We start from the raw sequence: 13,549 nt of genomic DNA, 5'->3' as shown, positions 1-13,549 counted from the left end.
ACAAGCTGGTTAATGGAGTCCTTGTGAGAAATGCTTCACATTGAAAGAAGCAATGATTACTGAGAACAAAATGGATTTCTGTGAAATCATGGCAATCTTACTTCTCCAGTTCATGAGGTGTGATGATGACTGTTTCACTGCTTTTTCCTCTGAAGCCCCCAAAGGCCCTGTGGTCTGCGGAGAGATCTCTGTGTTCCCTGCTGTGGGGACACTTCAAGCAAGGGAGCCTCCCTGGAGGCAGGCAAGAGCCCACAGGGACCTGAGGATTCCATAGACACATGGGCTCCGACCTGATCTCTCACCAAAATGCCTAACCGACCTTCCTGTGTGCTTTCTTTCGATTCCTCAGCCCTCGAGTCTGTCTGTCCGTCCGTCCCCAGGAACGACTTTCCTGGTGTAGCGACTGGCCCAGGGTCAGTGCTCAATAATCATAGGTCTTCTGCTTAGGTTATCTGGAGACTTCATTGATGAGGTAATCTGCACACTTGCTTGATGACGGAACACACTTTGCTCTTGTGGGTTATGTTACACAATCAGAGTAGGGAGTGTGGTGCAACCAGATTCTGCACCTCTGAGGAGGAAGTGAGTCTGCAGCATCAGTCAAGAGCAGAGCGTGGGGTGAGGATGGTGACCTCATGGAAGGCATCTTGCAGCCCTGGCTGGTGCTGATGCTGAGACAGCATATCAGTCTTGAGAAGATATTAGACGCTTTCTGATGGGTAGATTTTATGACTGTAAAATGACCTTATTATTGAAATTCTTGCACTTCCCTCATAGCTCAGTCAGTAAAGAATCTGTCTGCAATGCAGGAGACCCGGGTTCGATTCCTGGGTTGGGAAGATCCCCAGGAGAAAGAAATGGCAACCCACTCCCATATTCTTGCCTGGAGAATCCCACAGACAGAGGAGCCTGGCAGGCTACAATCCATGGGGTCGCAAGGGTCCGACACGACTTAGCAACTAAACCACCATCACCATTGAAATTCTTGTAGGAAAAAGAAACATTATAGTAGAGAATGAAAATCAGTTCCCCCATTGGAATAACAACTAATTAATTTTTAAAAATGAAACGAAAGATTATTTAGATTCTATAATGCTTTACAATTTTCAAAAGTTTCACACAAATGATTTCATGTAATTCCATAATAACCCTTTTATTTTTTTTCTTACCCCACCTTGTCTGTGCCCTCTTGCCTCTCCCTATTGGTAATTACTAGTTCATTCTCTGAATCTATGAGTCTGTTTCTTGTTTTATTTACTTTTTATTTACTGTTTTTTTTTTTTTTTGCCACTTGGCATGCGAGATCTTAGTTTCCAGGCCAGGGATTGAACCCGGGCTTGCTGCAGTGAAAAAAGCACGGAATCTTAACCCCTGGATCACCAGGGAATTCTCTGACTGGTTTGTTGTATTTTTTTTTAGCGAAATAATTGCTTTTTAAAAACTTGAATTTTTCTTGGGAATGCAATTATATTGCTAATTTAATACAAAGCTTCTTTTTTCCTTTAAGATTTTTTACATGGATCATTTTAAAGCCTTTATTGAATTTTTACAATATTAATTCTTTTTACTGTTTTAGTTTCTGGCTGTGAGACATGTGGGATCTTAGCTTCCCGACCAGGGATCGAACCCACACCCCCTGCATTGAAAAGCGAAATCTCAACCACTGGACCGCCACTGAAGTCCCAAGTCTTCTTTATCTTGTCTATAATCAATAAGCCTGGTGTTTTATGAGCCGTTTTAGTTTACAATGGATTGGAAAGTCCAGAGTATTCACACATGCCTCTCTCCATCATACGCAGTTTCTCCTATCATTGACACCTTGCGTTAGTGGGATGCATTCATTGAAACTGATGAACCAACAGTATACATTATTATTACTTCAGTTCATAATTTCCATCAGCGTTCATTCTGTGCTGACTGTATCCTACGGGTGTTGACAAATGTATGAAGACGTGAACCCACTATCGTGTATCACACAGAACAGTTTACCTGCCCTAAAAACCCCATGCTTCATCTTTTTAACCTTCTAAAAGCCACGCTGGGTTAGCCTTCCTAAAAGAGAACTGTGATGCAGACTTGCTCTTGCTGCAGTCAGCGCTGTCAGCGGCTTCCCTGGGACCCGCAAAGGACAAGCTTGCAGCGCTCGGGCTTCTCACCCTCCAGCCTCCCTTGCATCCGCCACCGCTCCTCTCCCAGGGCCTTCGAGTCCTGCCGCTGCTCTTTGACCTTCCCCACACGCGCCCCGCGCCTCCCCACTCCCTGCCTGTTTATGTCGTTTTTCTCTCCACACGAAGGCCCGGGCCTTTCCCTCAGAGCGGCCTTCTCTCAGAGCCCAGCGCAGGAGCCCTCCCGCGACAGACTCTGTTCCCTTGAGAGAGCCATCTCCCGCTTCTCAGAGCCTCCCTGACGCCGTCCCTGTCTCCTCAATGGCATTTACAGGTGGACCTCACGTTACTGCACTTGCCAGATCCTGCATTTTTTACAAATTGAAGGTTTGTGGCAACCTTGCGTTGTCAGATGATGGTTAGTATTAATATTTTAGCAATAAGTTAGTTTTTAATGAAGGTATGTACATTTGTTTACATATAATGCTATTGCACACCTAATAGACTACAGTATATTGTAAGCATAACTTTCATAGGCACTAGGAAACCAAAAACATGTGTCTCTCTTCATTGCAAGATTCGATTTCTTGCTGGAATCCGGAACCCAACCCAGCACGTCTCCGAGGTCTGCCTGCATCATTTTCCATCTCGTTTAGTTGGACTTGTTTTATTTCCCCCAGTGCAGCATGGTGGGTAAGAGAATGTGCTCTGGAACCGAGACCTTTCTTGCTGGCCTCTGACCTCAGTATTGGGTGTACACACACATAATGTGGGGACAGTTTGCATGGTGTGAACCGCCTGGAGTTATGTGAGGATAGAATGAGTTCATCCACGTGGCGTTGACAAGACAGCCTGGCCCCCAGGAAGAGCTCGCAGATCATTAGCTGTTTGTTACTCCTCCGGTCTTCCTCCCACCACCCTCCGCCTGGAGGGCAAGCTCCTGGGGAGTCCAGGGCCTGTCACATTCACCTCTGTGTCCTCCACAGGGCAAGACTCAGGAAAGCCTGAGAGCAAGGGCTCAGTAGAAGCTTAATGGTTACACAGCCGAAGCCCTGACGTCCCACACCAAAACAAGTGTAAAAAACAAACCGACAAGACAGACTCTGATGCTTAAAGCATCAGAACCAGCCCTGCCCTGCCCGAGCCCATTACAGAGAACGTGGCCATGAACATCTTTGCTGTGATGCTTACAGTAGAGTTTGTTGTGGCCCTGGGTCTCAGGGGATGGGGCGGGAAGCAGCCTTCAGTGCTTCAGGAAAGGGTGATGGATGATGCCAGTGTTTTCAGAAATGGGAAATAATCAGTACCTGGTGTAGGCTCCAGGGGAAGCCTCTGCGTGCTTCTGGTCCCCTTGGTGGAGGCGGCAGCTCTTGACCAAAGGCTGGAATCCCAAAGGCAGGAGCTGGGCTCCCAAAGATGGAAACGCAAAGAAGAGAGACACCGTTCTACTCGGCAACCTAAAGGAGGAGGGACAGCTTCTTTGGTGTATCTTGTAATTGCGTCCATCATTGCACCTACAAATGTTTCTATTCTGCTTCCTCTGATACCAAAGAACAGCCAGGCAGCAATAGTGGGGCTTCCTGCCCCGCCTCTTCTTCAGGGAACTGGCAAAGAGACTAAACAGGATTTGGGGCCAGTCTGGAAAGACTGCCCCGGGGTCAGCACCCTTAACCTGTGGGCTATTCACAATAGCACGGTGCACTTGCGGGTGCTCCGACACTGAGACATTAAAGCAGCACATAGGAAGGAAGGAAGGATGCTGGGGTAGGGTAGAGTGGGGTGGATCAGAGGGAACAATTCCATCCGAGGGAATGGCTGAGGAGAGCTGCCTGTGCTGACTGTTCCGAGCGCTGCGGGCGGTCCCCAGGGAACTGGGCCTGCTCAGGACCTTCACTGGCTGGATGAACATTGGCCTTGAGGACTGACAGGCCTGTTGGGACAGGGGGAGGAGGTGACATCTGGCAGCTTCGGATGGGAGCCCGCATGACTGGTTCATTTATTCCCATCATTCAGTTTGGGCCCAAGAGACAGCTTGTCCCTGTGAGCTGGTTCTGGAAAACGGGAGAGAAATTTCCCTGCCCTTTTTTTTTTTTTTTTTTTGATCTCTTCGTTCAGATTTTCATCTCTACTGAGGCTGTAATGCTCAAGGCTGCATTTGGGGAGAGGGAGGAGAAGGGATGCCAAGCAAGGTCAGAGCAGAGCAGTCTGAGGGCATGGGTGGGGAAGGCAGGGTGTGCCGAGATGGAGAGAGGGCTCCAAGGGAGGAGGGAGACTGTGTGGGCTCAGGCCTCACCCCTGGGGCCAGCTTCCCACGACCTCCTGGAGGCCTGAAAGTCCTGACCTGACTTGTAGCCATGGACGCAGCTGCCATCTGTCCCCAGTCCTGCTCTTTTCTGCCCCTCTCTCCACCTCCCACTTCACCTACCCCCTCCTTGCCAAACCCAGACTGGCTTCATTTTCCTTCCTCTGTGTTCTCACTTACCACTTGCTTTACAGTTCTCTGTTTAGGTGGCCAACTTGATCATTAATCTGTGTGCCTGGGGCCGGGGCAGAGCCTCATTCACCCTGTGACCCCATCCCCAGCCCTGCACCTGGCACATGCCAGAGCCGAGGAAGTGCTGAGCAGATGAGTGTGGCCGCCCATTGTGACATACGGACAGCCTCAAGGTCACAGAAATAGCTGTGTGACACTGTCAGGGGATCATCTCCTTGCTTGAGGGTAATGGGTGGAGGATGGAAAGTTTTTTTTTTTTAAAGTGAGCTTTAAATAACTGAATTGGGAATATAATTTCTAGTTGGTCAAGTTTTTCCTTCTGTAGACATACGCAAAGTGCAAACGAGGTGTCAAAACAGTTCAATAATAGGAGACAGACCCTTGCTCCCCGCATCTGCCTAAAAGGTTGGGTTAGTTGTACTAACTGAAGATGTGAGCCAAGATGTTGTGCCCTGGACTCTGCTCTCGCCCTGACATGGCTCCTTGCTCAGGAGATGGTCATCACTGAAAACTCCCCAAAGACCATTTCCTTAGAAAGGAACCTAAAGGAGTATGATCAGTGTTTTCCAGACACACAGAATCGGTAGAATAAGGACTTCCCTGGTGGTCCATTGGTTAAGCATCTGCCTCGCAATGCAGGGGACTCAGGTTCAATTCCTGGTCCCGGAACTAATAGCCCACATGTCGCAGGGTAACTAAGCCTCTGTGCCATGACTAAAGAGAAGACTGCGCATTGTAACAAAATGCTCATGTGCCGCAATGAAGGATCCCGTGTGCCGCAACTAAGAGCCGACACAGCCGAAAAAGAAAAACAGAACCAGTAGGATGCACACACATGCAGGGCTGGCTCTTATCATGCTCGGGCTTTGTGTCCACAGATTCAACCAACAGCGGATCAAAAATATTAGAAAAAAATTCCAGAAAGTTTCAAAACGCAAAACTTGAATATGATCTGTTCTGACATCTATTTACATAGTCTCTACATTGTATGTACAACTATTCACATAACATTTATACTGTTAGGTATTACAAGTAATTTCTGGATGATTTAAAATATATGGGAAGGTGCAAGTAGGTTTTCTATACGGAACTTGAACATCTGAGGATTTTTGTATACGCGGAGGGTCCTGGAATCAACTCCCCGCAGATACAGACAGAGGTGTATAGAAAAGATGATTTATTATACAGAATTGCCTCACACAGTCATGGAGGCCAAGAATCTTTGATCTGCAAGTTGGAGATTCAGGAAACCTAATGGTGTGATTCAGTCTGAGGCAAGGGCCTGAGAACTAGAGGAGCTGATGGTATAAATGCCCGTCCCAGAACAGGAGATGAAGTGAGATATCCCAGCTCAACAGTGAGGCAGGAAAAAGGTGGACAAAATGTTCCTTCTGGTGTCTTTATTTTATTCGGACCCTCACTGGATTGGGCGGTGCCCACCCACATTGGGGAGGCAGATCTATTGATTCTGAAACACCCTCCCAGACATGCCCAGAAAAGATGTTTAATCTCGGCACCTCCTGGCCAGTCAATTTGACACAAAGAACTGTCCATCATCATTGGGTAATTAAGTAGTCTGGCTAATTGGGAGTCATCAGCTTTTAAAAATTGTGGTGAAATAAATATAACATAAAATTTACTATTTTAACCATTTTTTAAGTCTAGTGGCATTTAAGTACATTCATATTGTGCAGCCATCATGATTATCCACCTCCAGAACTTTTTCATCTTCCCAAACTGAAACGGACCCCATTAAACAGTAATTCCCTTTCTTCGCTCCCCTAGCCTCTACTTTCTGCTCCTATGAGTTTGATTCCTCTAGTTTGATACCTCATACAAGTAAACCATACAATATTTGTCCTTTTTGTGACAGGTTTATTTCGCTTAGCATGGGGTCTTCAAGATTCATCCATGTTGTAGCATGAGTCAGAAGTTCCTTACTTTTTAAGACTGAATAATATTCCATTGTTACTGAATTCGGGTTTGGCTAATTCTAGGTACCAGTCAGGGCAATCAGGCTTCGGGTTCATTTTTACCTGTGGGGATGCAGGGGTAGCATTGTTGGTGGTGCTAATGGTGACCAGGAATGACAGCAGATGAGGTGCAGTGAGACAGGCGTGGCCTCTACAGCGACCCCAGTGGATTTTATGTGCCTAAACTTATTGACTTTTTCTAATACAGACTTGATGTTGTGGAGGCTGTCTTCCCCAAGAGGAAAAATATCTGAATTTTTGTGGTATTTTTAAGATACAGAGAAGTTTGCTATATTGAGAGTAAAACATAACTCCCTAAAATAATCTAGGTTTTATTTCCTATAATGCTAAGTTGTGTTGTTCAGTTGCCAAGTCGAGTCTGACTCTTTGTGACCCCGTGGGCTGCAGCACACCAGGCTACCTGTCCCTCACCATCTCCTGGAGTTTGCCCGAGTTCATGTCCATTGAGTCAGTGAGTTGTCCTCCAGTCTTCCTCAGTAGCATATTGGACACCTTCTGACCTGGGGTGCTCATATTGGTGTCATATCTTTTTGCCTTTTCATGCATTTCATGGAGTTCTCACGGCTAGTACACTGGAGTGGCTTCCATCCCTTCCTCCAGTGGATCACGTTTTGTCAGAACTCTCCGCTGTGAACATTCTGTCTTGGGTGGCACCACACGGCATGGCTCATAGCTTCTTTGAGTTACACAAGCCCCTTCATGAAAAGGCCTGATCCATGACGGGGAATGCCAAGTTGCTTTGTTTTAAATAAATGCTTGGACGTGGGCTATCTCCTCTCCGCCGCTCGCCGCTCCAGCACCACGCAGCCACCCCTCGTCGCTTTCACAGTAATCCAAGTCTATGCCCCACCAGTGCTGAAGAAGCTGAAGTTGAACAGTTCTATGAAGACCTACAAGACCTTTTAGAACTAACACCCAAAAAAGATGTCCTTTTCATTATAGGGGACTGGAATGTAAGAAGTCAAGAAAAACCTGGAGTAACAGGCAAATTTGGCCTTGGAGTACGGAATGAAGCAGAGCAAAGGCTAATAGAGTTTTGCGAAGAGAACACACTGGTCATAGCAAACACCCTCTTCCAACAACACAAGAGAAGACTCTACACATGGACATCACCAGAAGATGGTCAACACCAAAATCAGACTGATCATATTCTTTGCAGCCAAAGATGGAGAAGCTCTATACAGTCAGCAAAAACAAGACAGGAGCTGACTGTGGCTCAGATCATGAATTCCTTATTGCCAAATTAAACTGAAGAAAGTAGGGAAAACCACTAGACCATTCAGGTAATACCTAAATCAAATCCCTTATGATTATACAGTGGAAGTGAGAAATAGATTCAAGGGATTAGATCTGATAGACAGAGAGAGAGCCTGGTGAACTATGGACGGAGGTTCATGACATTGTACAGGAGACAGGGAGCAATACCATCCCCAAGAAAAAAGAAATGCAAAAAAGCAAAATGGCTGTCTGAGGAGGCCTTACAAATAGTTGTGAAAAGAAGAGAAGGAAAAAGCAAAGGAGAAAAGCAAGGATATACCCATTTGAATGCAGAGTTCCAAAGAATAGCAAGGAGAAATAAGAAAGCCTTCCTCAGCAATCAATGCAAAGAAATAGCGAAAACAATAGAATGGCAAAGACTAGAGATCTCTTCAAGAAAATTAGAGATACCAAGGGAACATTTCATGCAAAGATGGGCACAATAAAGGACAGAAATGGTATGGACCTAGTAGAAGCAGAAGATACTAACAAGAGGTGGCAAGAATACACAAAAGAACTATACAAAAAAAGATCTTCATGACCCAGATAATCACGATGGTGTGATCACTCACCTAGAGCCAGACTTCCTGGAATGTGAAGTCAAGTGGGCCTTAGGAAGCATCACTACGAACAAAGCTAGTGGAGGTGATGGAATTCCAGTTGAGCTATTTCAGATCCTAAGATGATGCTGTGAAAGTGCTGCACTCAATATGTCAGCAAATATGGAAAACTCAGCAGTGGCCACAGGACTGGAAAAGGTCAGTGTTCATTCCAATTCCAAAGAAAGGCAATGCCAAAGAATGCTCAAACTGCCGCACAATTGCACTCATCTCACACACTAACAAAGTAATGCTCAAAATTCTCCAAGCCAGGCTTCAACAGTAGGTGAATTGTGAGCTTCCAGATGTTCAAGCTGGATTTAGAAAAAGCAGAGGAACCAGAGATCAGATTGCCAACATCTGTTGGATCATCAAAAAAGTGAGATTTCCAGAAAGACATCTACTTTTGCTTTATTGACTATGTCAAAGCCTTTGACTGTGTGGATCACCATAAACTGTGGAAAATTCTGAAAGAGATGGGAATAGCAGACCATCTCACCTGCCTCCTGAGAAGTCTGTATGCAGGTCAAGAAGCAACAATTAGAACTAGACGTGGAACAACAGACTGGTTCCAAATCGCAAAAGGAGTATGACAAGGCTGTATGTTGTCACCCTGCTTATTTACTTATATGCAGAGTACATCATGAGAAATGCTGGACTGGATGAAGCACTAGTTGGAATCAAGATTGCCGGGAGAAACATCAGTAACCTCAGATATGCAGATGATACCACACTTATGGCAGAAAGTGAAGAACTAAAGAGCCTCTTGATGAAAGTGAAAGAGGAGAGTGAAAAAGTTGACTTAAAGCTCAACATTCAGAAAACTGAGATCATGACACCTGGTCCCATCACTTCATGGCAAATAGATGGGGAGACAGTGGAAACAGTGGCTGACTTTATTTGTTTGGGCTCCAAAATCACTGCGGATTGTGACTGCAGCCATGAAATTAAAAGATGCTGACTCCACGGAAGAAAAGCTATGACCAACCTAGACAGCATATTAAAAAGCAGAGACATTACTTTGCCAACAAATATCTGTCTAGTCAAGGCTATGGTTTTTCCAGTAGTCATGTATGGATGGGAGAGTTGGACTCTAAAAATGCTGAGCACCAAAGAATTGATGAAGTGTGGTGTTGGAGAAGACTCTTGAGAGTCCCATGGACTGCAAGGAGATCAAACCAGTCCAACCTAAAGGAGATCAGTCCTGAATATTCATTGGAAGGACTGATGCTGAAGCTGAAACTCCAATACTTTGGCTACATGATGTAAAGAACTGACTCATTCGAAAAGAGTCAGTCAATCTTTACCTGATGCCGGGAAAGATTGAAGGCAGAGAAGGGGATGAGAGGGGATGAGAGAGGATGAGATGGTTGGATGGCATAACCGACTCAATGGACAGGAGCATGAGCAAGCTCTGGGAGTTGGTGATGAACAGGGAGACCTGGTGTGCTGCAGTCCATGGGGTCGCAGAGTTGGACACTACTGAGTGACTGAACTGAACTGATAACCCCCTAATTGAGGGTTATAGTTCCATAAACTCTTTCTTTGGCTGATAATCCATGGGCTTACCTTGTGGCTCTGTTGGTAAAGAATATGCCTGCATAAAAATATACAATGGAAAAAAGACAATTTCTTTAACAAGTGGTGCTGAGAAAACTGGTCAACCACTTGTAAATTAATGAAACTAGAACACTTTCTAACAGCATACACAAAAACAAACTCAAAATGGATTAAAGATCTAAATTAAGACCAGAAACTATAAACTCCTAGAGGAAAACATAGGCAAAACACTCTGACATAAATCACAGCAAGATCCTCTATGCCTCACCTCCCAGAGAGAAGGAAATAAAAGCAAAAACAAACAAATGGGACTTAATTAAATTTAAAAGCTTTTGCACAATGAAGGAAACTATAAACAAGGTGAAAAGACAGCCTTCAGAATGGGAGAAAATAATAGCAAATGAAGAAACAAAGGATTAATCTCAAAAATATACAAGCAGCTCATACAGCTCAATACCAGAAAAATAAAGGACCCAATCAAAAAATGGGCCAAAGAACTAACAGACGTTTCTCCAAAGACATACAGATGGCTAACAAACACATGAAAAGATGATCAACATCACTCATTATCAGAGAAATGCAAATCAAAACCACAATGAGGTACCATTACATGCCAGTTAGAATGGCTGCTATCCAAAAGTCTACAAGCAATAAATGCTGGAGAGGGTGTGGAGAAAAGGGAACCCTCTTACACTGTTGTTGGGAATGCAAACTAGTACAGCCACTATGGAGAAAAGTGTGGAGATTCCTTAAAAAACTGGAAATAGAACTGCCATATGACCCAGCAATCCCATTGCGGGCATACACACCGAGGAAACCAGATCTGAAAGAGACACATGCACCCCAATGTGCATCGCAGCACTGTTTATAACAGCCAGGATACGGAAGCAACCTAGATGTCCATCAGCAGACGAATGGATAAGCAAATTGTGGTACATATACACCATGGAATATTACTCAGCCGTTAAAAAGAATACATTTGAATCAGTTCTAATGAGATGGATGAAACTGGAGCCCATTATACAGAGTGAAGTAAGTCAGAAAGAAAAACACCAATACAGTATATTAATGTATATATATGAAATTTAGAAAGATGGTAGTGATGACCCTACATGTGATGGTAGAGACACAGATAAAAAGAACAGAACTTTGGACTCTGTAGGAGAAGGCGAGGGTAGGATAATTTGAGAGAATAGCATTGAAACATGTATATTACCATATGTGAAATAGATGGTTCAATGCATGTTCAATGTATCCACTGAACAGTCCAAGTTCGATGCATCAAACAGGGCACTCAGGGATGGGATGGGAAAGCAGGTGGGAGGGGGGTTCGGGCTGGGGGACACATGTACACCTATGACTGATTCATGTCAATGTATGGCAAAAACCAGTACAGTATTGTAAAGTAATTAGCCTCCAATTAAAAAAAAAAAAAAAAAAAGAACCCGCCTGTAACGCGGGAGACCTGGGTCTGATCCCTGGGTTGGGAAAATCCCCTGGAGAAGGGAAAGGCTACCCACTCCAGTATTCTGGCCTGGAGAATTCCATGGACTTTATAGTACATGAGGTCGCAAAGAGTTGGACATGACTGAGCCAATTTCAGTTTTTCACTTTTCCATGGGTGAGAGGGGCTAGGACTGTAATGCACTGAGCATGCACTCTAAGCTGATGCTGCTTGCCTGCAGTTAGCTCAGCAACTCACCCCAATTCTGAGCTTGTTCTAGAGAAGGGAAACAGGCTGAGAGAAGTTCCTTACTCTGTGTTAGGTCTGAAGACTACAAAATGACAGACCCCAGGATTCAATCCAGGTGTATCTCACCCCTGACCTATGTGCACACCAGCTTCCCACAAATAGCACAAACTTAGCGTCCATATCGCATTTGTGTTGATTCCACCCAGAAGCCGTCTCTCTGGCCCGAGGTGTGTCTGTTTGAGGCACAAATGTGATGCTGGTAGTTAAAGACGATAAAGAGCTTTGCAGGCAGTGAGTGTCCTTAAAGCTGTTAGACGGCAGGGGAATTACCAGGCGCTTAACATCACAGGCTTCTGTGTTTCTAGATCTCAGCCTCCAAAACAAGAAAGCCTGGTTTTTCAAGATATGTCTTGCTGAGTGAAATCTAGGAAGTCCTGGAAACTTAACGGACATCTGATCTTGCAGGGATTTTTCCAACCCTCTTCTACCCTTTCCTCTTCGAGGAGGGAAAAAAAAAAAAAAGCCATTCTTATGGGTTCAGAGACAGAAGGCAGGGCTCACCCATCATTTCTTGAATGAAATTCCTCAAGGGGTATTTTAGTCACAGTGGCCTGAGCCCCACAGTTAACCTCCTGTTAGGGAAGACTGACTGGGCTTCTAAACCTGATCTAACCATGATCATCCATCAGCTCTGCCTCCCTGTGAATCTCCCTCCATAGCAGCTGACGGCCTATGTGTCACACAGGGTGCTACCAAGTGACCACACAGGATGCCCAGGAGCTGAAGCAGAGCTGGGATGAACAGGATGCAGAACAGACCGGACATGACATGGCTATAGGAGTTATTCTGCCAAATAACCAAGTGCTTGGTGCTAAGTGAGTATCAAAGAAAATGACGGTGCTCCTGTCTTCAAGAACCTTTCACTATCGTGCAAGCAACAAACCAAAACCCAGACACCAGCACAAACATTGCTAATGTGATTGGCCAAAAGTCACAAAATGCTAGCCTGTTGGGGTTGGTGTTAGTGGAGCCCCTCCCACTTCACACTGGCCCTGCCCTCAGATCCCCTTTGGGGTTTTGCAGTAGCTTCCTCCTGTCTGCCCTCCTCCTGTAGCCTTCTCCAGCTCCACGGGGCAGCCAGGCGGACACTTCACAATGTAGTCCTTTTCATGACCCCCTTGGGAAAGCCTACGTAGCTCCTGACACCCAGAGAACCCAGAGTCAGTTCCAGGTCCTGGGCCCACCTGCCATCTCCTGCACCTCGTGCCTGTCTTCTAAGTTTCCTGGCGTGCTTTTAACCCTCCTTACTTTTGTTCATTCTCTTCCCTCTTTCCCCTCTAAGCTCGGCTCAGGTGTCATAGCCTCTTAGATACCTTTTTAGAAGTGCACCCGCAATCTCGGTTCTTATCACGTGTGAAAAAGTGGAAGTGTTAGTTGCTCAGTCGTCTTTGCGACCCCATGGACGACAACTTGCCAGGGTCCTCTGTCCATGGAATTCTACAGCAAGAATACTGGAGTGGAAAAAAAAAAATACTGGAGTAGGTAGATATTCCCTTCTCTAGGGATCTTCCTGACCTTGAACCCAGGTCACCTGCATTGCAGACAGATTCTTTACTGAGCCATCCTTAGATACCTTTTTAGAAGTGCATCTGCAATCTCAGTTATCATGTGTAGCGTGACCTAACGGTGGGGGTCATGCGGTTGGAGTCAGATGCTGTGGCTTGTTGTCCTGACTCGACTACTTACCATGTGACCTCAGGTCAGCTGTCAATATTTTATCCATGCTACACTTCAGTTTCTTATTTATGAAAAAGACAGTCATCAGACTTACTTTACTGGGCTGCTGT

This window comes from Dama dama, chromosome 16 (genome assembly GCF_033118175.1).
Source record: "Dama dama isolate Ldn47 chromosome 16, ASM3311817v1, whole genome shotgun sequence".
NCBI lineage: Eukaryota > Metazoa > Chordata > Mammalia > Artiodactyla > Cervidae > Dama > Dama dama.
This window is presented reverse-complemented; position numbering follows the sequence as displayed.